This window comes from Callospermophilus lateralis, chromosome 7 (genome assembly GCF_048772815.1).
Source record: "Callospermophilus lateralis isolate mCalLat2 chromosome 7, mCalLat2.hap1, whole genome shotgun sequence".
NCBI classification, from domain to species: domain Eukaryota; kingdom Metazoa; phylum Chordata; class Mammalia; order Rodentia; family Sciuridae; genus Callospermophilus; species Callospermophilus lateralis.
The window spans coordinates 54,935,428-54,951,909 of record NC_135311.1 but is presented as its reverse complement, the minus strand read 5'-3'; the positions used below and the strand labels follow the sequence as shown (position 1 = coordinate 54,951,909).

At 42.6% G+C, this 16,482-nt stretch overlaps 1 pseudogene; it reads left to right on the top strand.

Moving 5' to 3' along the window:
- The first annotated feature begins 1,199 nt into the window (after positions 1 to 1,199).
- On the top strand, positions 1,200 to 16,222 carry LOC143404277 (proline-rich nuclear receptor coactivator 1-like; annotated as a pseudogene).
- Positions 16,223 to 16,482: the final 260 nt, after the last annotated feature.

The window sequence follows — 16,482 nt, the reverse complement described above, 5'->3', positions numbered from 1 at the left end:
AACTGATGATTTACATACTTTAAATGATTTTCAGAAATTATTGGGTGACATAAATTGGATTAGGGGCTACTTACATGTTCCCAATGCTGAGTTGAAGCCTTTATATGATATTTTTCTTAAAGGTGATTCAGACCTTGCTTCCCCTCGGCATCTTACTGAGGAGGCCAAGTCAGCATTGTCTAAGGTGGAAAAGGCCATACAAAAGGCTAGTCTTTGCCGGCTTCGCGTGGATAAGCCCCTTCAATAATGTGTGCTTGCCACGGTACGGCAACCTACTGAAGTTTTGTGGCAAGATGGTCCTTTGTTGTGATACATCCACGCATATCCCCTGGAAAATCCCTTGAGTACTATCCTGATGCAGTTGCTTCATTAGCGATGTTAGGGATACAACAGAGCATACAATTTTTTGGTTCTACCACAACGTCTGTGATTGTCCCTTATACTTGTCAACAAATACAAGTTTTGTGTGCTAATTTGGATAATTGGACTATATTACGATGCTCTTTTCAAGGAGAGATAGATAATCACTATCCCTCACACCCCCTTATTACGTTTGTTAAAGAACATCCTATCATTTTCCCTAAGGTTACTTCTTCCAAACCTATTCCAGGAACTGTTAATATTTTTACAGATGGATCTAAAACTGGTGTTGAAGCCTATGTGATAAATACACAAACTCCTATCCAGCATCAATTTGCTCCTGGTAATCCGCAATGGGTGGAACTACAAATTGTTATAAAACTGTTTGAACAATGTCCATTTCCTTTTAATTTGATCTCAGATTCTATCTATGTAGTTCAAGCTTTAAAAGTGTTAGAAGCTGTAGGTCCCATACACACATCAGGAGTGATGTCTTCCCTTTTTCTACAACTTCAAAAATTGATTTGGAATCGCTCCGCCTGTTTTCATCCCTTACATATTCGAGCCCACACAGGTTTACCGGGTGCTCTTTCTTCTGGTAATGCACAGGCTGATCTTGCTACTCGTCCTTTTTGGATGTTTCCTATTTCCTCCTTAGATCAAGCTAGAAAATTTCATAGTGATTTTCATGTTAATGCACGAGCACTCCAAACGCACTTTGCTATCTCTCGTGCTGATGCACGACAGATTGTGCTGGATTGCCCTCATTGTGTTATCTTACACCACCCCCTTCTGTGGGCATAAATCCTCGTGGTTTGCGGCCTTTATCTTTATGGCAAATGGATGTTACTCATGTTTCTGAATTTGGACAACTTAAATATGTCCATGTCTTTGTGGACACTTGCTCCAGCGTCATCCATGCCTCTGCCTTGTCCGGTGAAAAGGCTGGAAATGTTATCACGCATTGTCTGGAGGCCTGGGCGGCCTGGGGATTACCACAGACCATCAAGATGGACAATGGTCCAGCGTATACTGGACACCGATTTTCTTCCCTTTGCAACAAGATGGGTATTCGTCTTGTCCATGGTCTACCCTATAATCCACAGGGGCAAGGTATTGTAGAGCACGCTCATAAAACCTTGAAAGAGATGCTTGTAAAACAAAAAGGGGGAATGGGCTTAGGTCACACCCCGAAAGAGTGCCTTTCCTTGGCTATATTTACCATTAACTTTTTAAATTTGGACATCCAAGGGCGTTCTGCTGCGGCTAGGCACAGCTCGCCCTCTGCCCCGAATTTCGGGCATGTTAAGTGAAAGATGTACTTTCTTGACAGTGGTATGGGCCTGATCCCATGCTGGCATGGGCACAAGGTTCTGTTTGTGTTTTTCCACAGGACCGAACGGAACCGTTGTGTGTGCCAGAACGTCTAGTGCGGAAAGCTCTTCAAACTCCGTCAGAACGGAAGAATGATTTGGAACATAAAGATGTGCCTGGTCTTTCTCCTGATGGTGATGGTGAAACGTGATGTTGTCTGGACTGAAGAACGTCTCCTTTGGGCTGTGGTGAAGGAACAAAAGAGACTTTGGTATTACTGCAGCCATTGTGGTGGCCGTCGCAGCTTCTGCCGTTGCAGCGGCCACTGCTGCTGCGGTGCTTGCTACTGCTGTGCCTACTGCCCATGCTGTGAATGAGCTGGCGGGTGCTACTGCTACAGCCATGATGACTCAGACAATGATAAACAACCAACTGTACTGTGGTATTGTACTTCTGAATCAGCGAGTGGACCTGCTGCAAGAACAAGTGGACATTTTAAGTCAAGTATTCGCTCATGGGTGTTTAATGCCCATGGATGGACTATGCATTACTCCAATAGCTTTTAATAATCTGACTAGGGCTGCTAATTACTCTAAATGGCTGGGACTTCTGCTCACTGGGGTTTGGTCAGCAGAGTTTGATAACCTGACTATGCTATTAAGACAAGAGATTGTAAGAGTGTATAGTACTCAAGTCCAAATTGCTCCCATGAGAGATGTAATTTCATGGTTATATAATTCTTTTGGTTTCCTAAAACAATGGGCAGGAATGGGTGCGTTGGCCAGACTCTTAGTACTAGCCATCGTATTGTGCCTGTGGTGTTTGTGTCGTATGCGTAGATGGCAGCAAGTACAGAATCTTATGCTTGTGCAAGCCTTTGCTGCTCTAGAAGTGGGACAGTCCCTCAAGCATGGCTCGCCATGCTCAAGTGATCTACACAGCAGAGGGTGCAAGGCAAGGCACTGCACTTGGGAGCTCTAGGTTTGAGTCTCAAGAAAAGCATGTCCTATGGCATGTGGGTTTGATGCTGTCCGCCCCAACTCCATGAAAAAGGCATCGGTCGGAATGGTGATTCGCCTGGGGAGGCGCCCCTCAGGAGAGTGCCATTAATTACGGCCATTATGCACAATGGAGATGGGACCTCTACTTTTACCTGTTGCTTGTTAACAGAATAGGGGGAACTGTAGGGAGCCAGCGACCACACCCTAAAATGGCGTCGGTCTTCTTCTTCTGCTTTCTTGGCAGTTGGAGTTGTTGAAGTAAACAACTCCTTGTAAGGCTGTAGAGCTGAGCTCTGACTTGTTTCCGCTTTCGTGTACCAATCAGTTTTTCCCACGTGGCACAAGTGCATTGGCTGGGCGAGGGATTTAAGCTAGTGCAGACTGGGAGAGGGAGAGTTTTTCGCCATGTTTCAAGGGTCCTGAATAAACTGCTGAAAGAAGAATCCTGTGTTGTGTCTTCCTTGCTGGCGAGGGGACATGACAGAGACCCTGCCCCAAAACTTTAACAACTGTGGGGGATCTATAGCTCAGTGGTAGAGTGCTTAATTAGCATGTGTGCAAGGTCCTGGGTTCAAACCCCAGAACTGCAAAAACAAACAAACAAACCCACAAGCAGACAAAAATAGAAATCACTTAGGATGAACTTGGAGGAAGAAGCAATGAATTGAAATTGACCAGTTTTCTGAATTTCAAAGAATGCAAAGTATTTGAGATAAAGTGGGGACAAAGTGTTCTTGATAAAAGAATTAGGAAAAATAAAGACTCAGAAACAGAGTGTGAACTGTGAGGATGGATGAAACATGTTGCCCAGCAGGACAAAGGTGGGAAAAAAATGGAAAGAGTTGAGGGACTTTGAAGTTTGTCACTTGGACAACTGGGTGGACTGAGTACTGAAAGCAGGAGGAGGACAGGTTGGGAATGGAGAAATAATGAGACTTTATCTGAACTGCTTGAAGGAAGAGAGGGGCAGCCTTATCTCATGTGAAAGATTAGGATTGAAAATATGCTTTGGGGTATTGTGGTATTTACTGATGGCTGAAGTCCAAAAGGCAGATAAGAATGAGCTGCTCTGAAGAATAGTTAATGGGTAGACAGAGGAGGAGTTGATTGTGAAGGCTTCCAAGAACAAAGAAAGAGGAAAGCCAGAGAAAGAGAAAAATCAAGAAAGAGAGATGACCTGGAAGCCAAGAGAGAGTTTTAACCATTCAACATTTGTAGTTACTAAGACCTACTGTGTGCCAGGCTATTATGCTGGGATCTAAATACAAATGAATTTAAGAAAACCGAAAAGCAACAGATCAGTGAGAGACAGAAAGAGATACAGAGATGCACAGAGAGAGGAAAAGACTCATTCCCTGTACTAGGACTCTTTCCTTGTTCTAGAGCTTACAGTCTTGGAGGACACACGTAAGTAGGCAGTCGTAGTACAATGTAACAGTGAATACTCTCTCTGTAAAATGGTACATAAAGACTGCAGAGGGAGAGTATTTGCCACAGTCAGGCTGGGCACAAATAACCGAGCTGCCACAAAGCACTTGTATTTTCAAATAGGAAACTTTATTGCCCGAACTGCACCAGCACTCCACACGCCCTCCCTGGAAACTCTCTCTCACTCCACTGGGCTGAGAGCACTCACTCTAGAGAACTCAATGGGAACTCCAAAGTAGCAGATGCGCCCAAGGCAACAAGAGCCGCCCTATTAGCAGACAGTAAAGGTCTAATGTACAATTGAATACACAGGTTAACATAACCACCATCTTCTCAATGGCTGGCATCACCTCTCAAACACTCCCTTCTGGCAAAATGCCATGCAGTCATCCCGAATGGGCTGTGGCTCTCAACAAGTATTCTAGTCTCAGGCAAGCTTCTGAAGGTAAGTGACTTTTGATGAGTGGGGGTGGTGAGCAGTTTCCAGCCTATGCTGCATGTGCAGAGGCTCAGAGGAAGAGAACACATTGCAGAGGGAACTGAAATTACTTCTGTCTGACTGCAGCTTACAGTGGGGGTGTGGTGATGGTTATACCTGGGAGCCACTGATCTTTTAAGGCAGAAGAAGGGCAACTTAAAAAGACCTTCAGCTGTAGTAAAACTGGAAGATGGGAGATGGCCTGTTACTCTTTTTAGACTTATAGTTGAAAATTTTTGCTTATTAAATACCTGCTATAAATCAGGTTCAAAACAGACATCATACTCAAAGTGTACTCAAGAGGGAAGTTTAATGAAAGGAGCCTACAGAGTTGGAGGCAGGATCAAGAACTCACAGTTTAATGGGGAGTTCAAAGGAGGCAGAGAGAGATATCCTGATCTGTCTCAATTCCTATTTTCTCACCTCCTGCTGGATTCTCCCATGATCCCACCCAACCAAAGCCAGAAGGCAAAGGAGCTTGGAATATGCAGTTCATACAGGACAGCCTTAGGAGGCAGAAATGGTAAGGTCAGGTAGTGGTAAAATTACACAAAGTTACCAGTACACACTTGATTCAGCCAGTGTTTACTGTAGGAATCCACAACCACTCTAGATATTTTAAAACACAAAGGAATTTCATCTGGCATTTCAGTGCCTCTGAGGTCCTCAGAAGGGATGAAGTAGTAGAAATCCCCAGAAAAGTGAGTCCAAAGTCACAGCAGTTATGATGAATATAACTAGTCTGGTCCTATTTCACTTCTTTTTAAATTTTTTTTTATTTGTTCATACATGACAGTAGAGTGTATTTTGACATATCATATATGCAGGGAGTATAACTTCCTATTCTTTGGTTGTGTAAGATATGGTGTTACACTGGTTGTATATTCATAGATGAACATAGGAAAGTTATGTCTCATTCATTTTACTGTTTTTCCTATTCTCATTGCCCCTCCCTTCCCTTCATTCCCCTTTGTCTAATTCAATGAACTTCTATTTTCCCTTCATGCCACTCCTTATTGTGTGTTAGCATCTGCATATCAGAACACTTGGCTTTTGATTTTGGGGGATTGACTTGTTTCACTTAGCATGATTGTCTACAGTTCCATGCATTTATTGGCAAATGCTATAATTTCATTCTTCTATATGGCTGAGTAATAGTCCATTATGTATGTACACCACATTTTCTTTATCTATTTCTTGAAAGGCACGTAGTTTGGTTCCATAGTTTAGCTATTGATAATTGAGCTGTTATAAACATTGATGTGGCTGTGTCACTATAGTACAATGATTTTAAGTTTCTTGGGAATGGGCCGAGAAGTGGGATAACTAGGTCAAATGGTGGTTTCATTCAATGTTTTCTAAGGAATCTCCCTTCTGCTTTCCTTAGTACTTGCACCAATTTGTAGTCCCATCAGCAAAGGAGGCAGAGAGAGATATCCTGTCCCTAACAACATTTATTGTTATTTGTATTCTTGATAATTGGCATCTAACTGGAGTGAGATGAAAACTCAGTGTAATTTTAATTTGCATTTCTCTAATTGCTAGAGATGTTGAACATTTTTTCATATATTTATTAACCATTTTTTTCTTCTGTGATGTGTACATTCAGTTCCTTTGCCCATTTATTGATTGGGTTATTTATTTGGTTTTGGTGTTAGTTGTTGTTGTTTTTTTTTTTTTTTTTTTTTTTTTGGTACCGGGTTTGAACTCAGGGCACTCTACCTCTAAGCCACATCCCCACCCCTATTTTGTATTTTATTTAGAGACAGGGTCTCACTGAGTTGCTAAGCACCTCACAATTGCTGTGGCTGGCTTTGAATTCTCCTGTCTCAGCCTCCGAAACTGCTGGGATTATAGGCGTGCAGCACCACGCCCAGCTGGTGTTAAGTTTCTTGAGTTCTTAATATATCCTGGAGATTACTGCTCTATCTGAGGTGCAGGTAGCAAAGATTTTTCCCCCATTCTGTAGGCTCTCTCTTCACATTCTTGCTTCCTTTTGTGTGACTCATTTACTTCCAAATATGGAAGCTTACATTTCTAGATCCACATGTAGATAGGACCATGTGACTAATTCTAGCCAATTACACCTAAGAGGAAGTAATGTGTCACTTCCAGGATGACACCATCACAATCTGTGAGCATTCTAGACTGTCTTCCATGCCACAAAAGTCATGGAAGAGACCTGGGGTAACCTAGTCCTACAAAGTTGAAGCATCCTAGATTCTAAGAACATGGAGAGCAACTGTCCACATCTGCAGTAAACATTTTGGTGTGAGAAAGAAACTTTTACCTCTTTAGGCATCTCCTGCCTGAAGGGGTGTGTCCGCTCTACCCTGGCTAAGGCAGTATAGGAATTACCACCATTCCCAGGTGGGAGGTGTCTCCTCTACCCTGGCTGCTGGGGTATATGAGCTCCACCTGACACCCAGGTGGGAGGGGTCTTCCACCTGGAGGAAGCAGTCACCTCTAACCTGGCTGCAGCTGTTAAGGAGCTCTACATGTAATCCCTTAGGAAACTGAGGCCTGAGGATTGCAAATTGAAAAGCTATCCTCAGCAACCTAGCAAGTTCCTAAACAACTTACTGAGACCTTGTCTCAAAATAAAATATAGAAAGGGCTGACTTCCCATTAGATCCAACACCTTCAATTGCTTTATTTGGTGAATCATATTCTATGGAAAAGCCTTTGTGTATCCCCCATAGAAAAATAAAAACACACACTCACTCTCTCCTTCCAGTGTGGAAGCAGCACTCTTAAGATTTCAGAACTGGTCTGCCCTTGCATTTCAAAATTGTTTCTGTGCTGTGTGGTTTCCTGGTGTATCTCACAACCAGCTTTCTGCAGGAAGGGAACACAGCATATCTTCCAGTGCAGGCCTCAGGTGAGAGTACAGGGTCTTGAAGGTGTTGGATATAATGGGAAGTCAGCTATTTTATATTTTATTTTGAGACAAGTCCTCACTAAGTTGTTTAGGCCATTGCTAAGTTGCTGAGGATAGCTTTCAATTTGCAATCCTCCTGCCTCAGTTTCCTGAGGGATTACATGCATACAGCAGTGTGCCTGGCTTACATAACAGGGATATTTAAACTTTCAAATGACTAATAGGAAAGTTAAAAACAAAATGGTGAGGGTTAAGCATGGCCACAATAAGAGGTTAAAGAATGGACAAAACCAGGAGAAGGAAACCAAGTCAACCAAATCACAAGTTACAAAAAAAAAAAAAAAAGACGGAATCCAGAGTACTTGTATCAGAGCAGAGGGAGTTTCTGTTCAGCTTAAAACACTCTTTGGTAACTCTAAAAATTTTCTAAATCCCAGAGGAAGCCCACAGAAAAAAATGATGGCATGTTTACAAATGACAAAGAAGGAAATCCAAACTTATCCCAGAGGAAAAAACCTCAGCTACAAGCAAAAACTAACACATATTACCTCTCTCTATATGTGTGTATGCACCATCCCTAACATATTCTATTACCCCTGAAGAGTCCTGCTGGCCCCACTCTCCAGAGTTCTTGAGAGTTCAGAGAAGAAGAATGTGATGGAGATGTAGAGACTGCTCTGTAGCTCTGGAGTTGGGTGTTACCTGTCAGGCTGGGACAGCCCACCCATTGCTTTATTTGGTGAATCATATTTGATGGAAAAGCCTTTGGGTATCCCCATAGAAAAATAAAAATACACACTCACTCTCTCCTTCCAGTGTGGAAGCAGCACTCTTAAGATCTCAGAACTGGCCTGCCCTTGCATTTGAAAAAGTCAAGTGTATTTTTCTGCCTCCTGATGTGGTTTGGGGTTAATGCCTAAGGTGTTACCTGTGCCCCCAATGTGCTATGTCACCTGGCAGCAGGTCCTAATCAGGATGTCTGTGGGGGCTCCAAGCTGTGGTCCAGACTAGCTGTAAGCATGGCCTTAACCTAAAAAAGGCATAAGCCTGAGTAATTCCAGTTGAAAATGAACCTGCAGGTTCACCAGGCACAGCCTCCAGAGCCCTCTAGTATGAATCAGGCACAGCCTGATAAAGACAAGTCTCTGTCCACAACCCAGAAGAAACTCAGAGCGCAGTCATGGTCATCTGCCTTCATCCTGATGAGAGTCAGAGGTGAGAGGTCAGGGCAGAAATTGTCAAACCATAGGTCATATCCAGGGAATGTAAGATGTCACTAAGAAACACAGTAATAGCTGACAGGGACTGAAAAGGTGATCAGAGCCCCAACATTTAGTAAAAATGATGGAGCAAGTGAACAGACATTGAGCCAGCTGCACTCATGGCCACATGCTAGAGAGCCTGATGAGGTCCTGAACTAATATCCCAACTCTTGTCATTATCTGCCTGATCCTCTGCATCATCCTCACTGCTCTCAAACTCTACAGCCACAACTTGACCCTGGTGAGAATGGTGACTTGCTCTTAAGACTGTTTCCTCAACCAGCTGTCACATCCAGCCCAGGAGAAGCCTCCATCAGTTCCTGACCTGATCTTTGTGATCTGAATGAGTGAGCATCTGCTGGACTTCAACCCTAAGACTTGAGACTCTAAACCTGGCACTTGAGCTGAGCATGCAGAGGGAATGTCTTTAATGAGTCTGACATGGTTAAGTGTTTGCTGTACTCAGAGTTAACTTAAAATTTTTAGTTTTGAATTGATTATGTGCATTGCAGCACCCAACATTAAGGATTATCATTTTCTTGATTAAGAACCTATACAATGAAGATGTATTGAGTGATTTGAGTGAATAAGGCATTGAAAAATGCATTAGTGTGTGAATATGATTTATCTCTCCCCTCCACTGCAGATGTCACACCTTTGCCCATCCCAACACTAGCCAGGTTCTTTTGGTCCCTGCCCACTTCCACAGCATTATCTTAACTTTGCCAATAATCTTGTGGGTTTCACAACATGCTTAATGTACATTCTCTCAGTTTAAATATACCTGGGTTAGATTTTAATACTAAGAAGCATGGTTGCCAGTCACAGTGGCACATGCCTGTAATCCCAGTGGCTTAGGAGGCTGAGATAGGAAGATCATGGGTTCAAAACAGCCTCAGCAATGGCAAGGAATTAAGCTCATCAGGGAGTTCCTGTCCCTAAGATATATTCACAATTGTGCTGGGGTTGTGGCTCAGTGGTCAAGTGCCCCTGAGTTCAATTCCTGGTGCGCACCACAAAACCAATGATTGTTGATGTGTGAAAATATGCAGGGTTCAAGTGACCTAGAGAGTAAACACATATGTGAAAATTATACTCTCTAGCCCGAGGCCAAGTACAGCCTTCATTCGGTATCTACAGTGAACAGATTCCAGAACCCACCCCCTTTGTATACCAAACTCTGCACATGTTCAAGGTCCAGGTATAAATGATGCACTGTTTGAAAATAACCAATGCACAACCTCCAGTGTGCTTTAAACCATCTTGAGGTTCCTTAAAACATTTAATATAATGGGAATATTATATAGCACTTTACACTGTGCAGTTTAGAGAATAATGACAAAATAAAAGACTCTACACATTCAGCACAGATAAACTTACTTTCAACCATGTTCAATCCAAGGTTGATTGAGTCCAAAGATCCAGACCCTAAAGCCTCAGAGCCCAAATGAGAGATGCAATAGCACAGAAGTGTGAGCAGAGGCAGAAGAAAACAGAAGCATCAGATACAGAAGATGACCAAAGAACCAGAAAGAGCAGCCTTGAGAATTAGAAGCACCACAGCTCTGACATCTGCTTGGTGTTGCCACAAAAAGACCTACACCCCTAGGGACAACAAGGGAATTTCTGAGAGACAAATAAGACTAGCAAAATGCACCTGATAAATTTCATTCAGTGCCTAGGTTTCAATAATGAAGAAAATTGTGTCTCTATTAATTTTTTAATGAAACACTTCAATGTTTCATCTTACCTCAAAGCAATAAGCTTCAGAAATCAGGAACTGAACTCATAGGAAAGGCCTAATTGCCCAACATGTTGTATAATTAAACTATTCATTTCCTATAAATTGTATTTACTGAATTAAAAAAAAAATGCTAAAACTGTGGCTCAGTGGTTTAGTGTCCTTGGGTTCTACTCCTGGTAACAAAGGGGGGGGGGAGAAAAAGTGACTTGGGTACCTTGTTCTTTTGCTGAATAAAATTTGGGGGTGGGTAGTTTTAAAAAAGGTGGACTGCAGTGGACACAGTGGCACAACCTCTAATTCCACCAACTCAGGAGCTGGGGCAAGAGGATTGCAAGGTTACGAACATCCAGAGGAAGTTAGGAATAACCCCTCTCAAAATAAAAAATAAAATGTACTAGGGATGTGGCTCAGTGTTAAAGTAGCCCTGGGTTCAATCCCCAGTCCCTCCACAAAAGGGGGAGTTTGGATGTGGTTCAGTGTGTAACAGGGGTTTGCTGATGCTTTCACTAAATCCCTTGTGGCTTTGAATCTTACATATTTTTTTTCTTTGCCCTTAATCTTCTCCCTAACTTCCTCCTCGTGATCTTCTTGTACCTGATGTTCTCCTTCCTGGTTTCTTCTCTCTAATCTAATTTTTTCAGAATCACCTCTATAAAACAACCTGTTCAGCACTTATCTCTAAGGTATATAAAGAACTCAAAAAGCTAAGCACGAAAAAAAAAACAAAACAAGTAACCCAATCAACAAATGGGCCAAGGACCTGAACAGGCACTTCTCAGAAGAGGATATGCAATCATTCAACAAACATATGTAAAGATGTTCATCATCTCTAGCATTCAGAGAAATGAAAATCAAAAGTACTCTAAGATATCATCTCACTCCAATCACTCCAATGGCATCTATAATGATGGCATCTCACTCCAATGGCAGCTATAATGATGACAAACAACAATAAGTGTTGGCGAGGATTTGGGGGAAAAGGCACACTCATATATTGCTGGTGGGACTGCAAATTGGTGAAGCCAATACAGAAAGGAGTATGGAGATTCCTTGGAAATCTGGGAATGGAATTACCATTTGGCAAAGCTATTACTCTCCTCAGACTATACTCAAAGGACTTAAAAACACCATCCTGTAGGGACACAGCCACATCAATGTTTATAGCAGCACAATTCACAATAGCTAAACTGTGGAGCCAATCTAGATGCTATATATATATATATATATATATATATATATATATATATATATATTACTTTAACTGATGCCAATGACAAAAATGAGAAAGGTACTGGGGACATCTTGAATTTTTGCACTAAGGTAATGAGTGTCCAGGTTACTTGTATTTAATACTGTTTCCTTTATTACTTAAGTGTATTTATTCTCTCTTGTAACCTTAAGCTGACCTTGTTATGCTCGAATTCGGGACACCCAAAAGACCACCAGAGACCCAAGATACATGTAAGCAGCAAAGAGATGTTTATTGCGAGCTAGCTCAGTCCTCCACACACACACACACACACACACACACAGCAACAGGTGATGCTAAGAGGCCCGAGCCCAGAGCCCAGGGTTTGCAGAAGTTTTATACATTCTTTGGAGAGGGCAGGAACTTCACATACATCATAGCAAATCATCACACACCTCGAGAAAATCAAATAACAACCTTAAAACATGATTAGCACATTCACTGGCGGGAACAAGTTGGGTAGGGGTGATTGGTCAGTACAAAAAGGGTATTCATTTGAACTGATTGGTTTAAGCCAAGAGGGGTGTATGTGCTGAACTACATGGTTTCCCAACTTGTTATCAACCACCATAAACCACTGGGAGGGTTATCTGGCATCCCAGGTATTTCCCTGTCTCATGCTGATTGGTGGCTGCTAGGGGGCTGCTATGGATCTCCACCTAGCCTGACTGAGTCAGGGACACCTGGCATAGCAGATCTTTCCTGTAATTTGTAGATAAATAACTTAGCAGGGTGGGAATGTGCTTAGGAGTGCTCTGTGGGTTTTTCCAAGGACTACGGTCATGTCCCTTCCTTGGACAGGCTTTGCTCTGAGGTAGAGGCTGGTTTTTCAACCTTCCTGGTTAACTAAGTGTCTGAGGTCTATGGCTTTTCTTACTGCATTCAAAATCTTTAGCCAAGGAGATTCTTAAAATAGTGCAAAAGATCTTTATTGTAACAACAATAAGTGTCCATCCTGGAAAGAATTGATTTAAGCTTTTAGCTCACATGCTCTTTGAACACTTAAAATGAAGGACTTTCTAGATTAAATTTGCTATGCTTAACAAATTTAAAATAAATAGCCCATTGACAATTGCTGTCATGAAATGAAATACAATTTCTCAGTTGGAAATCTCTCTGAGAAGGAGTATTCAGACTTCAGAATTGGTTAAGATTTTAAAATAATAATAATGATGATGATGATAATAATAATTGCTTAACTAATTGCTTCACAAGGTACAAATAGGGAGGGAAGATCTGTTATTAAAAGTGAGTAATTTTATAACACAAAATGTCCTAAGCAATACTTTATTCCATATCTAAGACTTTGCCTTTTCAATCTGAAATCACAGTAGGAATATGCAGTAGGCCCAACTAGTATGGTATTTATAGTGCCATAGTTAACTTCACTGATTTTTAATTCTCCTTGGGAGGTTGCTTTGTGGGAACCGGAAAATGATACATGCTTGGCAAGTCAGTTTGGTCAAAGGAAAGTACAGCAGAATCCTGATGGTTTTAACACAAAGTAAAAATACCAGAATAATGCAGATAACAATAACAACGACAAACAAAAAGATAGAAAAAAATTTTTCCTTAATGACTGTTAGAGTCTGTAAACAAGTCTGGATGGCGCCTGGCAAAATGCCAGAGGGAGTGGTTTGTAAAGTAACAAAAGCGAGCCATTAAGTGTGGAGATTCCTGATTGGTTGACTGCTGTATCTAGTTTATGCTAATTAAGATAAGCTGTGTAAAATGTATAAATATCGCTCAGGTCCTACAATAAAGGGCTCTCATTCCTGCTGCATCAATCTACACAAGTTATTTGTCACCCCCTGGCAGATGGTGGCCCGTTACGGGGAGCCCCAGGACACTCGGGGGTAAGTGACGAAAAAAGCTGCCCGTCCATAGATAGGACGGGAGCAATCTGCTCGTCCCTAGGCAGATAGGGCGAGAGGAAAAATGGCCATTTCGAGAAAATGGAGAAGATTGATGCAGTATGTTTGTGTCTTGTTTTGTCTTGAAATGTTGTATTGTCTTTGTGATAAAAATATGGAAGGGGTGAGAAGTAAATTGATAAGGGTAAAAGGCACCCCAGTGGAACCAAGAATAATTAGGGCATGTGTTGATAAAAGCCCAGAAACTCTAGTCAGAAAGAAAAAGAAAGTTCAGAAGAAGAAGGATTATCAGGAAAAAAGTTGCAGCAAAAGGCTATTACTGAATACTTTTTGATACCAGAGGGTGCGTGAAACGACAAGGAGGCTGCCACCTGCCCAAGCCGATCATGGCGCAGCAAGAATTTTTCAAGCGGCAGTTGCGGGCTCTTCCCCGCCACCCTGCCCGGGGGAGCGGATCGCCACTGTGAGCCCAAATCTAGACCTGACCTGGAGGCACAGTCTTGCAGGCTTTTGCTCCCTGTGCTCGGAAGAAGTTTGAGTCTGGGACTCTCCCCAGGGCCATCTGGGACTCCCCGGGATGCTACAGCTGGCAGAAGATGCTACTGGTGTCCCTAAAGTTTGATCATTTCCAAGGCCAGTAACTACAATGGTTCTTCCACACCTGGAAGCTAATGAGTAATGAGCACTATTAAGGCTTATTTCAAATGTAAAAAAACCTTGAAATAATGTACTAAATTGTTCAGAAGGTTGTTTTCTTAGTGAAATGCTACAGGATTTTCTTCAGCCATCCTGAGTTCCTGCCTTGTTCCAGTGCCGGTGAAAACAAAGGTGAAAGAATTTACAGTGTTGCTGAAAACCAGAGGAAACTTCGGCTGAGAACCCGACGAGACTTCGGAGCTGTTGCTGTTTCTGCTGCTACAACTTAAGCTAGCTGCCTACAGAAATTATCTGGACTGTGATTTACCTGGACTGTGAGTTAATCTATTGAGACACTGCTTTATCTGGACTGAGACAACAAACTGTAATCTACAACAAATTGTAACTCAATATCTTTGTTAACGGTGTCATTGCTGGTATAATTTTTCCAAGGGCTTCTTGCATGGAGCCATCAATTACCTTGGAATTGTAACATTTTGTATCCTTTCTTTCTGTTTCTAGCAGGTTATTTATGGTGTTTGTGTAAGAACCACTATGGTTGTTATTTAAATTAAACAAAAGGGGGATATGTTAGAGTCTGCAAACAAGTCTAGATGGCGCCTGGCAAAATGCCAGAGGGAGTGGTTTGTAAAGTAACAAAAGCGAGCCATTAAGTGTGGAGATTCCTGATTGGTTGACTGCTGTATCTAGTTTATGCTAATTAAGATAAGCTGTGTAAAATGTATAAATACCTCTGTTATCCTACAATAAACGGCTCCTATTCCTGCCCTACAGAAGTTATTCGTCACCCCCCGGTTATTTTGCCCAGCCAGCGGGGCAGCGGCAAATGACATGTAGGAAAAGAAACAGAGATAAATGCATAAGCAACTGGCTTAAAAGCAAATTTTAGATAGTCTGCGCTCTTCTGTGTCTCTCTTAGCAGGAGCCGCTGCAGCCGCCCTAGGATCACTGCCTTCACTTCTGCCGAGCTGCCTGCCTCCTAGCGCTACCACTGTCCTCGCTGTCCCGCAGCGGGAGCTGCTCCTCCTGGGCGGCAGTCTTTCTTCTCTTGGCTTTACCACCCGCGGTTACTTCGGGGCCATCCCGACGGTGACCGCGCACCGCCGCCTTTACCCCGGATCCCAGACCCCAGGGCACTGCCACCAACCCTCTTCCTCCCTCACGTCCTAGGGGAAGACGGCCCCTGTCTGACTCCCCAGCCTCCTGCTCCAGCAGCTCTGCTAGCCCGGCCGCTGGAGGCTCCCCGCTGACAGAGCCAAAGAAGCCACAGGAAGAAAAAAAAAAAAAAAAAGGTGCGGGCCAGCCCGGCGGGGCAGCTACCCAGTCGCTTCCATCAGTACCAGCAGCACCAGCGGAACCTGGAGGGCGGCCAGAGCCCGGCGACTGGCCAGAGCCGAGCGCAGTAGGTCCGGGGCCAGGCCACCCTCTCGGTCTGGTATCCTGCAGCCGCAACCAGAACTGAGGAAGCGAGCCCCATCCCTGGGCCGCTGTGGCCCGAGGGTACCCGGTCAATCCCCGCTGAGAAAAGAGGTTTTAAAATCAAAGATGGGAAAATCAGAGAAAATTGCCTTTCCCCACGGCCAGCTTGTTCATGGTATACACTTGTGTGAACAACCAAAGATTAACAGACAGAAAAGCAAATATCACTTGCCACTAACCAAGATCACCTCTGCAAAAAGGAATGAAAATAACTTTTGGCAGGATTCTGTTTCGCCTGATAGAATTCAGAAGCAGGAAAAAAGGCCTTTTAAAAATACTGAGAACATTAAAAATATACATTTGAAGAAATCACCATTTCTAACTGAAGTGAGTCAAAAAAAAAATTATGCTGGGGCAAAGTTTAGTGATCCACCTTCTCCTAGTGTTCTTCCAAAGCCTCCTAGACACTGGATGGGAAGCACTGTTGAAAATTCCAATCAACACAGGGAGTTTATGGCAGTACACTTAAAAATGCTCCTCAAAGTTCAAACTTAAATTTCAGTTTTCACTATGTGTGTAAAACAGTTTTCCCCAAATCTTTGAACTCTAAAAAATTGGTACAGAAATGGAAATTTGCCTTGTTGCAACCTATAGGTGCAAAAGATGAGCTTAAAAAGTTACATACAAACAGCTTGTATTATATTTTATATTTTGTAAATACTGTATACCATGTATTATGTGTATATTGTTCATACTTAATAAGAGGCACATTATAGTTTTGTTATGAAAGTATGTATTTTGACCTGCCAATGTGG